Source organism: Protopterus annectens, chromosome 3.part0, assembly GCF_019279795.1.
Source record: "Protopterus annectens isolate FY-2018-M chromosome 3.part0, PAN1.0, whole genome shotgun sequence".
Taxonomy (NCBI): Eukaryota; Metazoa; Chordata; order Ceratodontiformes; family Protopteridae; genus Protopterus; species Protopterus annectens.
The window spans coordinates 68,241,999-68,260,061 of NC_056731.1; the positions used below are offsets into that span (position 1 = coordinate 68,241,999).

Below are 18,063 nucleotides of genomic sequence, written 5' to 3' on the forward strand. Positions count from 1 at the left end.
TGAACATCGATTGTTAATGGTTAAGTTTACTTAAACAACTGTACTTTTTGTCTAATTATGTGGCACCAACAACATGTGGCAGCTGTTGAATAATGGTGCTGCTACTTTAATCACCAGTTGTAAAGCTAGGTGTGATGTTGAGCTGTCTGTCTTGGTATTTATGGCAAGTGCCTTAGCTGTGTGGCCTGTAGGATAATGAATCAAACGTAGAAGGCTGAAATTCAAAAGTGGATGTTGTGTTTGCTGTACTCAGAGTGTATTAACTTAGGTCGAGACCTGCTATTTTTCTACTTTTAATGCCGTTTTTTTCTAAAATATATAAGTAGATGCCCCATTCTTTTAATTATTGTAGTTTATTTTGGAATCTGCTGCTTTGGTCATAAATGTGTGCAGTAAGGCCCTTAAAGTTCATATCTAAGCTAAAACAAGCAACAATGGCCAAAATACGGTTGTACAACTTTGCTCTGTTTATTGCTGCTTTAGTTGGTCTCATTACTGTTTTGTAGACTAAAGCTAGTGGAGTCCAAATACAGTGTGAATTGGTGCCAGCTGTAAAAACAGTGATGTAGTGTGTAATGCAAATGTGCTTAGGTTGGTTTACATATTGTGTTGCTGAAGTATTATTAGATGTGTCCTCCAGCTGGGGGTGTACCTTAATTTTTAGTAGACCTTCTCTATGAGAATCTTGTTTGGGCATAGAATTTTTTATCATCATCGAATATATTCCTAGTCAGGTAAACCATACTAGAAAAATGGAAATATTAGGTCATGAAATATGAACAAGTACATTACAACACTGATCAAAGAAAGTGAACTCGACCTGTATAACAGTTGAAAACAGGAATGTAATAACACTTGCACAGAAGGTGAATTTAAGTTTACATAGCGAGTGTGTAGTATTTGGATAACAAAGACAAATGATATTTTTCATATTTCTAGTAAACACAATCACTTGGTCATTCCTCCCTCCCATTTTCTTGTCAGAGATTGTAACTCTACTGAATAAAGTAAATAGGCAGATTTAGATCCACAACCATCAAGACTAACACGTAAGTAAATTGTACGCATAAATGCTATATTGATAATTTAAAGCAGATACTGGTTTCCAGCCCCATAGGACAATGTAATGCAAGGAATGTGCTTCACACTATTCAGTCCTGAAGACTCTTATAATCATGATGTTCAGAAGCAAAAGACTTTGTTGTTAAGATCTGAAGGAGGAAGGAAACAAACCAGGTAATATAATGCCCTTAGGCAGCCCACCTGCCTGAAGATGTGTGTTGTAATGCTAATGCTGTTAAGACATTTTTAATCTGAGTCACGTTGCTCAGTTCCACATTCAGCCCAGCAATGTGGGTTTTTAATTTCCATATGTTAAATGTGTGTGTGTGTGTGTGTGTGTGTGTGTGTGTATACACATGTACCCTGGAGACTCATGCCTAAGATTTATTAGGCCAGTGTCCCAAGAACACAAGCTGGTGACTTCTCTAGTTCTTCATCTGTGTATCCTAGAAACTCAAGCTTCTTTTATGTCCTATTGGTATAACCAATTTAATTTCCAGTTCATCTCCAAGCATATTCTCTTTCTGCTTCATTCCATTGTAGTTTTTCTCCCTGAAGTATCGCTTAGATATTACCAAAACCCTTTCATGTGTCATTCCATTTGTTTTCTTAACTCAAATCGTGAAGGTTCTACCTTTTATTTTTCGTAGGTTTGACTTTTTGGCTTACAGCCTTCAAGAGGTTTGACTGCTTTAAGCTTGTATTTTGATGTTTTTCTGCTCCTGTACATGTATCATGATTGTTTTAATTTTCCCCGCAACTACCAACCATCTGGCTGGCCGCTGAGGTCTTAGCCCCATTTTTACTCCATGGCGATAAGATCATTGGTGGCATAGGCATCATTTGGGCACCCAGTTTGAGGTTTTTTTAATGCAGTTCTTAATGTTCCCTTTTGCATGGTGCATAAACATTCAGGGGAAGAGCATGCCAGGGGGTGCAGCATGGTGCTGTTAGTCCTCTTCATGAGTGATATAACCTCTTAGGTAAACTGTTCCTCTTAATAACAGCAGAGTGCTCAGTGGGAATAAATAACCGTGTTCACAAAAAATAATACAAAAAGAGAAGTGATTTGGTTGCATGCAAACAAAATAAAACAATGTGTATGAGCTTTCAAGCGAATGCGGAAGATTGTATACATCGTTATTTTGTTTAATTAAAACTGTTTGCATGTTATTGAATCACTTCTTTTATATAAATGTCAGCCTCTCATTCTAAACAGAGAGCTTCTGCTATTTCTGTAGTCTCACCTGGAGATTCATCAATAGGAGACGTAGCTTGATACTTGCCTGTCAGCTTTTTAAGCTAATTTGGCAATTTTTATTAGTCAGAAAATGTATTTTAATGGCAAAAATTATATGGTGGGTGAATGCCCATGTATAATATATGACAACTTACTTGTTTCATTCTTATTGGGCACTTCTCAGAAAATGCTTTGTTTTTGACAAGGGAGTTATGTGCTGCATGTGTAGCTTTTGTGTTGGGGGAACTGGAACTTTTTTGAAGGGGTGTGTACTGTTTTTATGCACCAAGTATCAACTTATCTTCTGACCGACCCCTTCCAGTGTAGCTTACTGGCAGTCTGGCCTCTTCCTCGGCTACAGGCAAGATGCTCCTGATGGTAGGTATTACTTAAATGAGATTGTTTCTAATTTGTCTCAAGTTTTTAAACGTACCTTAAAAAGTGTATATGAATGTGCTGATACTGATGATGTTCATCATGTTTCACTGTTGCAGTCATGACTGTAGGGTTCTCCCCTGCCGGCAGGCAGCCCTCGGTCGGCCAGAATCCCAAAGTCTGGGTCCGGCGTCGGCTGTTCAACCATGCTCCCTGACGTCAGAGCGCCAGGAGTACAAAGCTGACAGCCGACGCCATTTTCTCCAGTCTTTCTTGCCGTGCGGTGATAGCAGTTCGCAAGTGCCGGTCGGCTGACTCCTGACGATTTTTTCTGATAAACTTCAGTCCGAAGGGGTTTTCAGGCCTACTCAGCTTCTAATAAAGGCAAAGCCAAAGACAAAGGCAAAGACTCCTTCTAAATCAAAGACTGCAACACAGGCCTCTTCTGAACCGGCTCCCAAGTCACAGAAACAGTTACTCAAGATGGCGGAGGATTTACTTACTATGATTAGGGGTTCACATCCCCATCCAGATAAAAGGCCAAGGCAGGATGTTTATTATGATTCCTCTGATCAGGCTTCTGTTTCCTCAGTTTCTTCTTCTGACCAGGAATATTCTTTCCCTCCTTATGAGGATTCTGATGCTGAGGAATCCATTCCTTCAGCTTCTCCCCCTGAGGATTTCTCTTTTGTGGAAACTTTGCATGAAATGAGGGAACATTTCCACTGGGAAGGACAGGAGTATTCGGAATCTAAGAAAAGACTGAGGGATTTTCTTCTTCTTCCCCAGCATAGACTCCTGGCTACTCCTCCTGTTTTGGATATTGTGGATGATGCCTTTTCGGAGGCTAACTTAACCTCTGACTCTTTTCCTCCTGCTCCTGTTAAGCCTGATAGATATTACAGGGTTCCTGATTCCCACCAGTTTTTATACAAGAACCCTTCTGCTGACCCTGAAACCATTTCTCAGGGTCCTAAGGGAGTTAAGGCCGCTTCTACCAAAAATCCCATTCCTACTGAAAAGGATTCTCGATCCTTAGAAAGATGGGGCAAAAAGGTGTACACTTCTGCTACTTTGTCCATTAGGGCTTTAAACTGTCAGTTTCATATGCTGAAATACCAGCAATTTCTCTTGTCTGTTTTAAAACAAAAGCTTACTTCCATTTCTGCCTGTGCAGATGATAAGGAATTACATGATTTATTGCATACCACTGAACAAGTTGGGAAGCATGGTTTACACTGTGGATTTGATGCCTTGGAGGCTTCTTGTAGGGCTGCGGCCTCCGGCACAGTCATTAGAAGGCATGCATGGCTAAAGGAACAAAATTTGCCTGAACAAGTAAAGGCTAAATTATTGGATGCTCCTGTTCAGCATAATGTTTTGTTTGGATCAAAAGCTGAAGAAGTGATTAAAAAGATGGAGGATAAGGCGAAATCCATGCAAACAGTTAAAGATTTCTTACAAGTACAGCCACCTAGATTTAGCAGGAATTGGCATTCAAAAAATTGGTCCTTTCCCACTTCAGACAGGCCTCAGAGGGGTAGATATAGACGCTCCAGAGGAAGGCCTCAAACACAAGCTTCTTATAGACCAAGACAGTGGACTGCTTCCACCCCTAGTGGAGGAGAGGACAGGTCACAAACTCAAAGGAAACAAACTCGATGACTCCCTCTGTTGGGCTACAGGAACTTCTTGCCTGGAAGCCCCCCTCGGAGGAAAACTCTCTCTTTTTTATCAAAATTGGACGCAAATAACCCAAGACAATTGGGTTTTGGATGTGGTTTTAAGAGGTTACAAATCCATTTTCATACCTTGCCAAGGCCAAGCGGATGGCCAGATCTTTCAAAACATCAATGGACGGAGGCCTTAAACCAGGTGGAAGCTCTTTTGGCTATGAATGCCATAGAACTGGTTCCACTTTTAGAGATGGGAAAAGGTTTTTACTCAAGGCTCTTTCTAGTCCCAAGGAAGCAAAACTCATGGAGACCCATTCTGGATCTTTCGGTCTTGAACACCTTTCTAGAGATTCCAAAATTCAAGATGCTTACTCTACAGCAGCTACTTCCAATGCTGTCCAAAGATGCATGGATGGTAACTTTGGATTTAAAGGAGGCATATTTACACATTCCCATCAGGCAGGATCGCAGAAAATACCTCAGGTTCAAGGTCGGATCGAGGCACTTTCAATTCTCTGCGCTGCCCTTTGGATTGTCTACTGCGCCCAGGGTCTTCACCAAATGCCTGGCTCCAGTTGTAGCTTACTGCAGACTCAAGGGAATTCAAATTTACCCTTATCTGGACGATTGTCTAATTCAGGCAGACAGCAAGGATGTCTTACTCCAGCATCTAGAATTTGTACAGAACCTCCTCAAGTTCCTGGGATTCTCTGTAAACATAAAAAAGTCAAATTTGACACAATCACAACAGATAACTTTTCTGGGTGCTCTTCTAAACACCACAACCCAGATGGCATTTCTGACATCCGAAATACAGCTGGCTTCAACTTTCAAAACCTTGGCAACTTTAACTCAACTATCTGTAAGGAAATTCCTGCATGCTTTGGGTTACATGGCCTCTTGCATCCTTCTCGTACCATATGCAAGACTACACATGAGGAAAATACAGTGGTACCTAAAAAGTGTATGGTCTCAGCATTGCCACAGTTTAGACATACTGATCTCCGTCCTTCCTTGCCTTCAAAAGGAATTTCTTTGGTGGTCCAGGGCATGTGCTCTAAACAAAGGGAAACCCTTCCGTCTGCCTCATGCCACTCAGATTCTAACCACGGACGCCTCAGATTATGCTTGGGGAGCCCATTTTCAGGGCAACTGTCTGCAGGGCCTTTGGACAAAGGATCAGAAGCACCTGCATATCAATTTAAAGGAAATGTTAGCCATTCAGAAAGCTCTATTGGCCTTCAGGAATCTTTTACAACCAGGACAACTACTAATACGAACAGACAACACCACAGTTATGTGGTACATAAACAAGCAAGGGGGATCTCATTCCTACCCCCTTTGCAGACTAGCCATGGATCTATAGAACACAGCTCTAGCTTGCAATCTGGATCTTCAAGCTCAGTTTCTACCAGGGAAACAAAACTTCCTGGCAGACAGTCTGAGCAGAAACCTTTCGGATCCACACGAGTGGATGCTGGACACCAAAATATTCAGGATGATAACAGCAGTCTGGGGATGTCCTCACATAGACCTCTTTGCATCCCATCTCAGTCATCAACTACAGAATTTTTGCACCAGGTCTTTCCACAGAGAAGCTTGGAAAGTGGATGCCCTGTCATTCAGTTGGAGGAACCTCTCGGGATATGCCTTTCCGCCTCTTCCTCTTCTTCCACGGGTCTTATTGAAGATAAAACAGGACAAGCCCAAGATGATAATCTTGCTGGCTCCAAATTGGCCTTGGCAGTTTTGGTATCCAACTCTAAAAAAACCTATGTCTGGAGCCCCCTTGGGTTTTACCTCAGTCTCCAAACCTTCTGTCCCAACATCAGGGTCAGGTTCTACACTCTCATGTCAGAACTCTCAGCCTGGTGGCCTGGTTAATCCAGGGCCTTTGATTTCTTCTTTCCTACCCAAGCAGGTTATGGATGTCATTTTAGAAGCCAGACGTCCTAGCACTAGAAAATCTTATGCAGGAAAATGGAAAAGATTTTGTTCCTGGATGCAGGCTCAGGATTCTGATCCTCTTCTTTATAACATTACCTTAATTTTACTTTACTTGACAGATCTCTTACATGAGGGTCTCTCTTTCTCTTCCATTAAGATACATGCCGCTGCTATTTCTGCTCATTATAATACAGACCCTCCCATCTTTTCCCACCAGCTCATGAGACAGTTTCTCAGAGGAGCTAAGAACTTAAGACCTCCTAGATCTCCTCCCATTCCTGCTTGGGATCTCAACTATGTTTTGGAAAAACTAACCTTGCCTCCTTTTGAGCCTGCTGCCTCTTCTGACATCAAGTTTTTATCTTGGAAGACAGCTATCTTGTTAGCCCTAACCTCTGCCAGGAGAGTTTCAGAGTTACAAGCTCTTATGGCTGTGGAACCTTATATTATTTTTCATCAAGACAGGGTATCTTTGAGGACTAATCCTACCTTCATGCCTAAGGTGGTTTCCAAAGTGGCTTTAAATCAAACTATCCACTTGCCAACCTTTTTCCCCACTCCTCAAAATAAAGGGGAAAGGATCTTACATTCCTTGGATGTACACAGACAACTACGTTTTTACCTGGACAGAACCAAGGACATCAGAAAATCAGAACAATTGTTTGTTTCTTATGCTTCAAGTTCCCAAGGTAAAGCCATTTCAAAACAGACCATTTCTAAATGGATTGCTCATGGAATCAGATTTTGTTATTCACACTATAGAAAGCAAATCCCAGGGAGTATACGGACTCATTCCACCAGAGTGGCTGCCACTTCTGCAGCCTTCCTCAGGGGAGTTCCTACCAAAGACATTTTGGAAGCTGCAACTTGGAGTTCAGTGCATACTTTCTCTAAGCACTACATTCTACCTCTCTACTCTAAGTCTAGGGCAGACTTTGTCTCTGCAGTCTTGCAGGGCCTTCTAGCCACCCCTTATGACCACCTCCCTTTCTTTCAGCTTTGGGATTCTACCCTACATTCATGACTGCAACAGTGAAACACAATGAACATAGTACAGTTGTGTACACCTACCATAAATGTAGATGTTCAAGTGTCTTCACTGTTGCAGTCTGGGTTTCCCTCCCTCCTGTCCCCTCTTATGTTTACTTTTGTGTAGTTCCTTTTTTCACCATTCTTCTGAGGTGTATTTGCAAAGGTTATGGGACCTTTTTCATTTTGGGACTCCTGACATCTGGGGCAAGAAAAACTGGAGAAAATGGCGTCAGCTGTCAGCTTTGTACTCCTGGCGCTCTGACGTCAGGGAGCATGGTTGAACAGCCGACGCCGGACCCAGACTTTGGGATTCTGGCCGACCGAGGGCTGCCTGCCGGCAGGGGAGAACCCTACAGTCATGACTGCAACAGTGAAGACACTCGAACATCTACATTTATGGTAGGTGTACACAACTGTACTTTCGTCGTGTTTCACTGTTGCAGTCATTACTCTTGGGTTATCCTGCTGGCAGGCTACCCGCAGTTGACCTGAATTCCAAAGTCCTGGTCCGGCGTCGGTTGCTGACGCCTCTTCCCTGACGTCAGTGCGCCAGGGGTATAAAAGATGCAGCCGATGCAGTTTTCTTCAGTCTTTCTTGCCGTGCGGTGCCCGAAGCAGAAGCAGTTCGCAAGTGCCGGTCGGCCGACTCCTGAGATTTTCGTGTTCGAATTTCAGATCCGAAGTCTTCATTTAAAGCTAAGTACCCCGTTGGGGAAACTTTTTTCTTGCTCCAGTCCGATGTCAGAAAAAGTTGATAATTGTATTTCTTGTGGGAAGCAAATACCTCATAAGGACTTCCATTCTTATTGTATTCCTTGCCTAGGCCCTGATCACGACATAGCCAATTGCAGATTTTGTGCTAGATTTAACCAACGCACTATTAAGCGTCGGTACGATTTTGCATTTCATTACTTTGGCCGAAGACTTAATACATGATGTCGTCGGATAGCCATCCGACTACCGCAATTCACAAGAAACGCAAGGAAAAGGACAGGCATCCGAGGTCCAAAACTGACGACGAGGCTTCTTCTAAGCCAGTTGCTGGTTCTCAGTGAGGTGCTTTCGCAGCCCTTGACGCCCGCTACCTCAGAGCCACAGGCCGCTTCCGACTCCCACGTGGAGCAGGCTAGGCCTCTGGAAACTCAAGGTATTGGACACTCGGAAAATCTAACCCTCAGATGGGTCCGGAGACGCTGAGCAGGCATCGGCTTCTGAGGGTGTTCAGGCCTACACAGTTATATATAAAACAGGCCTAAACAATGGGGTGCTTCTAGCTCCAAAAGCGGAGAAGACAAATCACAGCCATACAGGAAACAGTCCCAATGACTTTCCTCTGCCAGAACCAAGCACTTATCTTTTGGCAGCCCACTTAGGGGAAAACTAGCACTTTTTCACAAAATTGGCACGTGATCACCCAGGACAAATGGGTCTTGAACATAGTGTCTCAGGGCTACAGGTTCCACTTTCACACCCTGCCAAGGGCAAAAGGTATGCCAGACCTGCCAAACAATCAATGGGCAGAGGCACAAAAGCAAGTTTCATCCCTCATGGACATTAGGGCCATTCATTGAGTACCACAAGAGCAGGGACAAGGATTTTACTCGAGACTTTTCTTGGTGCCCAGAAAGGACAAAGCCTGGAGACCAGTACTGGACCTGTCTATTCTACACACATTTCTGGACGTTCCAAAATTCGGAATTTTGACCCTGCACCACTTCTGCCCATTCTGGGCAAGAAGACTTGGCTCGTAACTTTGGACCTAAAAGAGGCATAATCTGCATGTCCCAATCAGACAATCTTGCAGAAGATACCTCAGATTCATAGCTGGCTCAATGCAACACCAATTCTCTGCACTGCTCTTTGGCTTATCTACTGCGCCCAGGGTCTTCACAAAATGCCTGGCACCAGTAATTGCATTTTGCAGACAGAGGAATTCAAATATATCCTTACTTAGACGACTGCCTTATTCAAGCAGAGAACAAAGACATTCTACTAAAGCATCTGGCGTTTGCAAAAAGATTACTAATTTGCCTAGGGTACACTGTAAACGAAAAGAAATCAAAACTAGTACCCTCTCAAGAGATAATCTTCCTGGGTGCAAGCTTAAATACTACTGCCCAGATGGCTTATCTCACGCCAGACAAAGGCAACTGACTTCTTACTTCAAAATGTTGACAACAAAGACCCAGTTATCTGCAAGAAAAATTCTGCAGGCTTTGGGCTTCATGGCATCCTGCATCCTGCTAATTCCATATGCCAGACTGTATATGAGGGAACTACAATGGTATCTAAAAAGTATTTGGAATCAACATTGCCACAGCCTGGAAACATTAATTACCCTCATTCCCTGCCTGCAACAGGAGTTTTGATGGTGGGCACAGGCCTGTCATCACAACAAGAGACAGCCATTCACTTTACCCACAGCCAGGCAGACAATAACAACAGATGCATCAGACTATGCCTGGGGGGGCCCACATGGCAGGAAAATGTATTCAGGGCACATGGCCCGCAAACCAGATGCATCTTCATATCAATCAAAAAGAGATGCTAGCTGTTCAGAATGCCTCGTCAGCTTTCAAGGATCTACTTCATCCAGGACAGCTACTGATAAAGACGGACAATACTACAGTCATGTGGTACATAAACAAGCAGGGAGGCACACATTCCTACCCCCTTTGCAGACAAGCCATGACTTTGTGCGACACAGCATTGACCTTTCAAGTTCACCTGCAAGCACAATTCCTGCCAGGAAAAATAAATACTCTGGCAGACGAACTAAGCAGAAACCTCATGGATCCCCATGAGTGGAAACTGGATCCACAGGTCTTCAGCATGATAACAAGAAAATGGGGATGCCTAGACATAGATCTATTTGCTTCCCCTCACAACTGCCACCTACAGAGATTCTGCACAAGGACTTATCACAAGCAAGCATGGAAAGTGGAAGCCCTATCCTTCAGCTTGAAAAACCTAACCGTATATGCCTTTCCTCCACTGCCTCTCCTCCCCAAGGTACTCCTAAAGGTCAGACAAGAGAAGCCAAAAATGATACTAATTGCCCTAGACTGGCCACGCCAGCACTGGTTCCTAATCCTAAAGAACTTGTCTCAAGGTCCAACCTGGACATTACCTCTAACTTCTCACTTACTGACCCAACAAAACAATCAGATTCTGCACAGCCAACTCAGGACCTTAAATCTAGCAGCATGGCAGATAATGTAGCCATTCAGAACACTCCTCTCCAAAGCTGTAATGGATGTTATTTTGGAGGCCAGGAGGCCCAGTACCAGAAAATCTTATGCAGAAAAATGGTAGAGATTCTGTGCTTGGAACCGGAAACAAGGAATTGACACGTTTGTACCAAACATTCCTCAGATTTTGCAATACCTAACTGAGATGTTGGACAAAGGCCTATATTTTTCATCAATTAAGATTCATGCCTCTGCCATTTCAGCCCATTACAATACGGAACCACCTATCTTTTCTCATCCTTTAATAAGGCAGTACCTCAGAGGGACCAAAAACATAAGACCTCCAAGGAGAGCACCAATGCCTACATTGGACCTCAATTATGTCTTGGAAAAACTCACACTGCCTCCTTTTAAGCCAGCCTCAACATCTGATATAAAATTCTTATCCTGGAAAACAGCTCTGCTCCTAGCAATAACCTCTGCAAGATGAGTCTCGGAGTTACAGGCACTCATGGCTGTGGAACCTTTTATCATTTTCCATCCAGACAGGGTTTCTCTGAGCTCGAATCCTACATTTATGCCTAAGGTGGTGTCCAGTGTGGCCCGTAACCAAACCATTCACTTGCCTACTTTTTATCCAAACCCACAGAACAAGGGTGAGAGACTTCTGCATTCTTTGGACATACACAGACAGCTACGCTTCTACTTGGACAGAACCAAAGCTTTCAGAAAGACTGAGCAACTTTTAGTGGCATATGCTGCAGGATCACAAGGAAAGGCTATCTGAAAACAGACTATTTCAAAATGGATAGGTCATTGCATTCATTTCTGTTACTCACAGCGTGGCAAATCAGTGCCTAAGGGCATTAGGCCACATTTAACCAGAGCAGCAGCCACTTCAGCAGCCTTCCTCAGGGGAGTACCAACCAAAGACATCTTAGAGGCTGCAACTTAGTTCAGTGCACACTTTTACAAAGCACTACCACTTACCTGTCTACTCTAAATCCAGAGCAGGCTTTGCCACTGCAGTTCTGCAGGGCCTCTTAGCTTCTCTTAATCCTATTTAGCCCAGCCACCCATCCTCAGCTTTGGGTTTCAACCCAAGAGTAATGACTGCAACAGTGAAACACGATGAACATAGTACAGTTGTGTACCTACCATAAATGTAGATGTTCGAGTGTATTTACTGTTGCAGTCCAGGTTACCCTCCCACCATCCCCCTTTCTTTTGCTGGGTCTTATCTGTACTTCTCTATTCTATACAACTTATGTGATGTATTTGCGTGTAGATGAAGGAAATGTTTACTTTAGTGCATGCATGTTTATTGGCATAATTTATTTAGCCTACCCTTTTGGGGGCACCTGACATCTGGGGCAAGAAAAACTGAAGAAAATGGCGTCGGCTGCATCTTTTATAGCCCTGGCGCACTGACGTCAGGGAAGAGGTGACAGCAACCGACGCCGGACCAGGACTTTGGAATTCAGGCCGACTGCGGGTAGCCTGCCAGCAGGATAACCCAAGAGTAATGACTGCAACAGTGAATACACTCGAACATCTACATTTATGGTAGGTACACAACTGTTCATTTCCAGGGCTTCTGCTTCAACTAAAGTCTTGATAAAATTTGTTTGGATATGTCACCAAGAGTTTTCAGATTAATTTGAAGTCAGAAATATTTAATTTCCCCTCTAGATTGATAGGATTAATTTGGGCCTTCTGGCCCACAGGCCCTCAAACAATGGGATGAGAGCACTAAAATTAATGCAGGGAGTTTCTAGAATTTTTCAGGTCTCAGAGTTTTTTCCTTCGAAGTCCTCTACTCCCTAAACAAACAAATGGTGTCTCCTGCTAACAGACAAACAGAAGAGATGGCAAGAGAGGGCAAATAATCCTAAAAAGAAGGGAGTTTTTTTTTTTTTTTTCTTCAAAAAAAATGTCAGGTTCCATACTCCTGATGCTTATGCCAGAAATCTTGTCACCCTCTTCCTCCACCTCCAGCCCCTGCATCTTTTCCTGTTTTAGAAACTCTTGACCCTCAATGTCAGTTTTTGGAAACTGATTGTCTTGGACAAATGAGTTTTGAAGCAGATTCAAGAGGGTTACATTGGCAATGGCTAGAAAAAAAAAACTCCTTTCAAGAGGATTCTCTTTACCCTCCCAATCAGAGTTATTTCCCTGAGGTCACCAACATGATTGAAGCAGCAATCACTTGACGTGCATGCAGATAAAAGGAAAGGGCTTTTACTCCAGAATGTTTCTGGTTTCATAGAAGGAGCAATCTTGCATATCAGTTTTTATAGATATATCTTCTCAGTTGTTTTATAAAGGCTCCAAAATTCAAGATAAAATCCAAGACATTGACCTTTCAAACAGTGGTAGCTGTGATCCCAAATCAGAGTATTATGGTAACTTTAGATCACAAAGATACTTACCACTACATTCCAGTAGCAAGCAATTTTAAAATATTTCTAATATTTTTTTGTGTGGGTCACGTTATTAGTTCCCTGCATTGCCCTTTGCACTACAGAATTCAGGGTATCCACATTTTTGCTTATTTGGATTACTTTTTCCCAGTTATCAAGAGTTCTTAACAGATGTTCTTTGTGTTTCACTGTTGCAGTCATTACATTTGGGTTTTCTGCTTGTAGTAGCCCTCAGTTGGCCTGATTAACAAAGTCTTGGGTCCTGTGTCGGATGCCGTCTCTTCTTCCATGACATCAGGTTGTCAGTAAAACATGCAGCTGACGCCATTACATCAGTCTTTCTTGCCGTGCGGTGCCCGAAGCAGAAGCAGTTTGCAAGTGCCACTCAGCAGACTCCTGAAATTTTCATTTTTCAGTTTCAGAAACGAAGTCTTTAACTAAAGCTAATTACCCCATTGGGGAAATTTTTTCTTGCTCCTTACCGATGTCAGTAAAAGTTAATAATTGCATTACTTGTGGAAAGCAAATACCTCACAAAGATTTTCATTCGTACTGTATTCCTTGCCTGGGTCTGACCACGACATACATTGCTGTCGGTTTTGTGCTTTACTTAATCAGCGCATTATCCATCATCGGTATATTTTTGCCTCAAAATATTTCTGTTCTCTGTTTAATTATCCAGAAATGTCATCGGTTAGCCATCTGACTACCGGGATTCCAAAAAAACGCAAAGATTAAGACAGAGAGAGGCCGCCTAGGTCCAAAGCTGCCGACGCTTCTCCTAAGCCAGTCACCAGTTTGCCGGTACTCAGTGAGGCACGTTCGCAGCCCATGATACCCACTACTTCTGATTCGCAGGCCTCCACTGAGACCCATTTGGAGTCCGGTATGCCAGGAGATGCTTCAACAGTGGAACCTGAGGTTGTCTCTACCTTGGATGGGTCCGGAGCTGCTTTGCAGGCACCAGCTTCTGAGGATGTATTCAGGACTGTGGACTTTCATAATAAACCGATGCCTCCTTCTTCTTTTAGGCCTAAATCTCGAATCATGCCTATGAAACCGATGCCCAGGCGCATCCTCAGGCCTCTATGCTTAAAAAACAAATGATAAGAATGGCTGAATATCTTACAACTTTAATCAGGGGAAGCCAACCTCCCCCTTCTAAGAGACCTAGGACTGAAGTTGTTTATGAGTCTTCTGACCAGGATTCTGATTTTTCTGATTCTTCTTATGATCTGGATTTGCCCTTATCTACTTATGAGGATTATGATGCAGAGGACACTATTCCCTCTGCTTCCTCTCCAGAGGATTTTTCTTTTGATGAAATCTTACATACTTTAAGGAAGCATTTCCTCTGGGAAAGCCAGGATTTTTCTGATTCAAAAAAGAGGCTTAGGGATTTCTTACTCCTGCCTGAGCATAGGCCTTTAGCTAATACCTCCTGTACTAGACATTGTTGATGATGCCTTTTCGGAATCTAGTTTGGCCCCCTGATTCTTTGCCTCCTGCTGCCAGAAAACCTGACCGATATTACAGGGTTCCTGATTCACACAAGTTTCCTTTTAAAAATCCTGTTGCGGATCCAGAGACTATTTAACAGGGACCCAAGGGTATTAAGGCTTCTACTGCTAAAACTCCTACCCCTTCTGATAGAGACTCCAGGGCGCTGGATAGATGGGGTAAGAAAGTTTACACTTCTGCAACCTTGGCCATTAGGGCTTTAAACTGCCAGTTTCATATGTTAAAGTATCAAGAACATGTTATTGGGTTGCTTAAACAGAAAATTATGTTGATTCCTGACTGTGCTGAAAATAAAGAATTACAGGATGTTCATCGTGTTTCACTGTTGCAGTCATTACTCTTGGGTTATCCTGCTGGCAGGCTACCCTCAGTCGGCCAGAATTCCAAAGTCTAGGTCCAGCGTCGGCTGCTATCACCTCTTCCCTGACGTCAATGCACCAGGGGTATAAAAGATACAGCTGACGCCATTTTCTTCAGTCTTTCTTGCCGCGCGGTGCCCGAAGCAAAAGCAGTTCACAAGTGCCGGTCGGCCGACTCCTGAGATTTTCAAATCTGAATTTCAGAACCGAAGTCTTCATTAAAGCTAAGTACCTCGTTGGGGAAGCTTTTTTCTTGCTCTCGACCGATGTCAGAAAAAGTTAACAATTGTATTTCTTGTGGGAAGCAAATACCTCATAAGGATTTTCACTCTTACTGTATTCCTTGCCTAGGCCCTGATCACAACGTTGCTAGCTGTCAGTTTTGTGCTAGATTTAACCAATGCACTATCAAGCGTCGGTTCGATTTTGCATTTCATTACTTTGGCCGAAGATTTAATTATATAATGCCATCGGAACAGCTGACAACCGGAGTTTACAAAAAACGCAAGGACAAGGAATGGCATCCGAGGTCCAAAACTGACGACGAAGCCGCTTCTAGGCCAGTCGCCGGTTCTCGGGCACTTTCGCAGCCCCTGGCGCCCGCTACCGACTCCCACATGGAGCCGACTGAGCCTCTGGAAACTCAAGGTATTGGACACTCTGAAATCACTCCCTCATATGGGTACGGAGCTGCTGAGCAGGCATCGGCTTCTGAGGGTGTCTTCAGACCTACACAACTATATGTTAAGCCATCATCAGCTTCAAAGACAAAGACTAAAGCAGCTCTAAAGATAAAGAAACAAGTACAGCATTCTCCTATTCAGACTTCCATGCCTAAAAATCAGATGCTCAAAATGGCCGAAGACCTAATTACTTAGATCAGGGGCTCCCATCCCCCTCCTGATAGAAGCCTAGGCAAGAGACAGAGTATGATTCTTCTGATCAGGTATCTATTTCCTCTGATTCTTCTTCTGAACAGGATTACTCCATGCTTCCCTGTGAGGATTCTGATGCTGAAGAATCCATTCCTTCAGCCACTCCTCCTGAGGACTATCTTTTGGGGAAACACTGCATACTATGAGGGAGCATTTCCACTGGGAGAGCCAATATTATTCTGAAACTAAGAAAAGGCTCAGAGACTTTCTGCTTCTTCCTCAGCACAGACCCCTTGCTATTCCACCTGTTCTAGACATTGTAGATGATGTATTTTCAGATTCCGGTCTGTCCCCTGACTCTTTACCCCCTGCACCTGCTAAGCCAGACAGATACTGCAGGGTCCTGGATTCTCATAAATTCCTATATAAAAACCCCGCTGCTGATCCAGAAACTATATCTCAGGGTTCCAAGGGGGTTAAAGCTTCCACTGCAAAAAACCCTGTCCTCTCTGATAGGGATTCTAGGGCTCTAGACAGATGGGGAGAAAAAGGTTTACACTTCTGCCACCCTGGCTGTAAGGGCTTTAAATTGTCAATTTCATATGCTTAAATATCAGCAATATTTAATGTCACTACTTAAACAGAAAATGTTGACAAGTACTGAATGTTCAGAGAACAAGGAATTGCAGGATTTATTGCATGCAACTGAACAAGTGGGAAAGCATACTTTGCAATGTGGTTATGATTCACTGGACGCCTCTTGCAGGGCCGCTGTTACAGGTTCTGTTATTAGAAGGTATGTTTGGTTAAAGGAACAGAATCTGCCTGATCACTGATCATGTTAAAGCAAAATTATTAGATGCACCATTACAGCATGATTCTTTGTTTGGTACTAAAGCAGAAGAGGTGTTGAAAAAATGGGGGATAAAGCAAAATCCATGCTAACAGTCAAGGATTTCTTACAGGTACAGCCACCCAGGTGTAGCAGGAACTGGCCTTCTAAAAATTGGTCCTTTCCAATCTCAGACAGACCACAAAGAGGCAGATACAGGCGTCCCAGAGGCAGATCTCAGCCCCAAGGCTCATACAGGCCTAAACAATGGGGTGCTCATACCTCCAAAAGCGGAGAAGACAAATCACAACCTTACAGGAAACAGTCCCAATGACTTTCCTCTACCAGTTCCAAGCAGTTTTCTTTTGACAGCCCCCTTAGGGGGAAAACTAGCACTTTTTTCATTAAATTGGCAAATGGTTACCCAAGACAAATGGGTCCTGAACATAATGTCTCAAGGCTACAGGTTCCATTTTCACACTCTACCAAGGTCAAAGGGCATGCCAGACCTGCCACACAATCAATGAACAGAGGCACAAAAACAAATTACAGCCCTCATGGACATGAGGGCTATTCAGCAAGTACCACAACAAGAGCAGGGGCAAGGATTTTACTCCAGACTTTTCCTAGTACCCAGGAAGGTCAAAACCTGGAGACCAATTCTGGACCTGTCTATACTAAATACGTTTCTGGAAGTTCCAAAATTCAAGATGTTGACTCTACAGCAGCTACTGCCCATGCTGGGCAAGACGGCTTGGCTCGTAACTTTGGACCTAAAAGAGGCATACCTGCATGTCCCAATCAGACAATCTTGCAGAAGATGCCTCAGATTCGTAGCTGGCTCAATGCATTACCAATTCTCTGCACTGCCCTTTGGCTTATCTACTGTGCCCAGGGTCTTACAAAATGCCTGGCACCAGTAATTGCGTTTTGCAGACAAAAATGCCTGGCACCAGTAATTGCATTTTGCAGACAAAAAGGAATTCAAATATATCCGTACTTGAACGACTGCCTAATTCAAGCAGAGAACAAAGACACTCTTCTAAAGCATCTGGCGTTTGTAAAAAAGATTAGTAATTGGCCTAGGGTACACAGTAAACGAAAAGAAATCAAAACTAGTGCCCTCTCAAGAGATAATATTCCTGGGTGCAAGCTGAAATACAACTGCCCAGATGTCTTATCTCACGCCAGACATGCAAAAACAACTGACTACTTACTTCAAGAAATTGGCAACAAAACCCCACTTATCTGCAAGGAAAATCCTGCAGGCCTTGGGTTTCATGGCATCCTGCATTCTACTAATTCCATATGCCAGACTGCATATGAGGAAACTACATTGCTATCTGAAAAGTGTTTGGACTCAGCATTGCCACAGCCTGGAGACAGTAATTGCACTCATTCCCTGCCTGCAACAGGAGTTTCGATGGTGGGCAGAAGCCTGTCACCACAACAAGGGTCTGCCATTCAGTTTACCCACAGCCAGACAGACACTGACAAGGGATGCATCAGATTATGCCTGGGGGGGCCCAT

The 18,063-nt window shown here is 43.4% G+C and overlaps 1 protein-coding gene across 1 annotated transcript in view; it reads left to right on the forward strand.

Annotated features, from left to right (window-relative positions):
- The window catches only part of ANKS6 (ankyrin repeat and sterile alpha motif domain containing 6), a 1,232,679-nt gene that overhangs the window by 298,275 nt on the left and 916,341 nt on the right, over positions 1 to 18,063 (forward strand). The window lies entirely within an intron of this gene.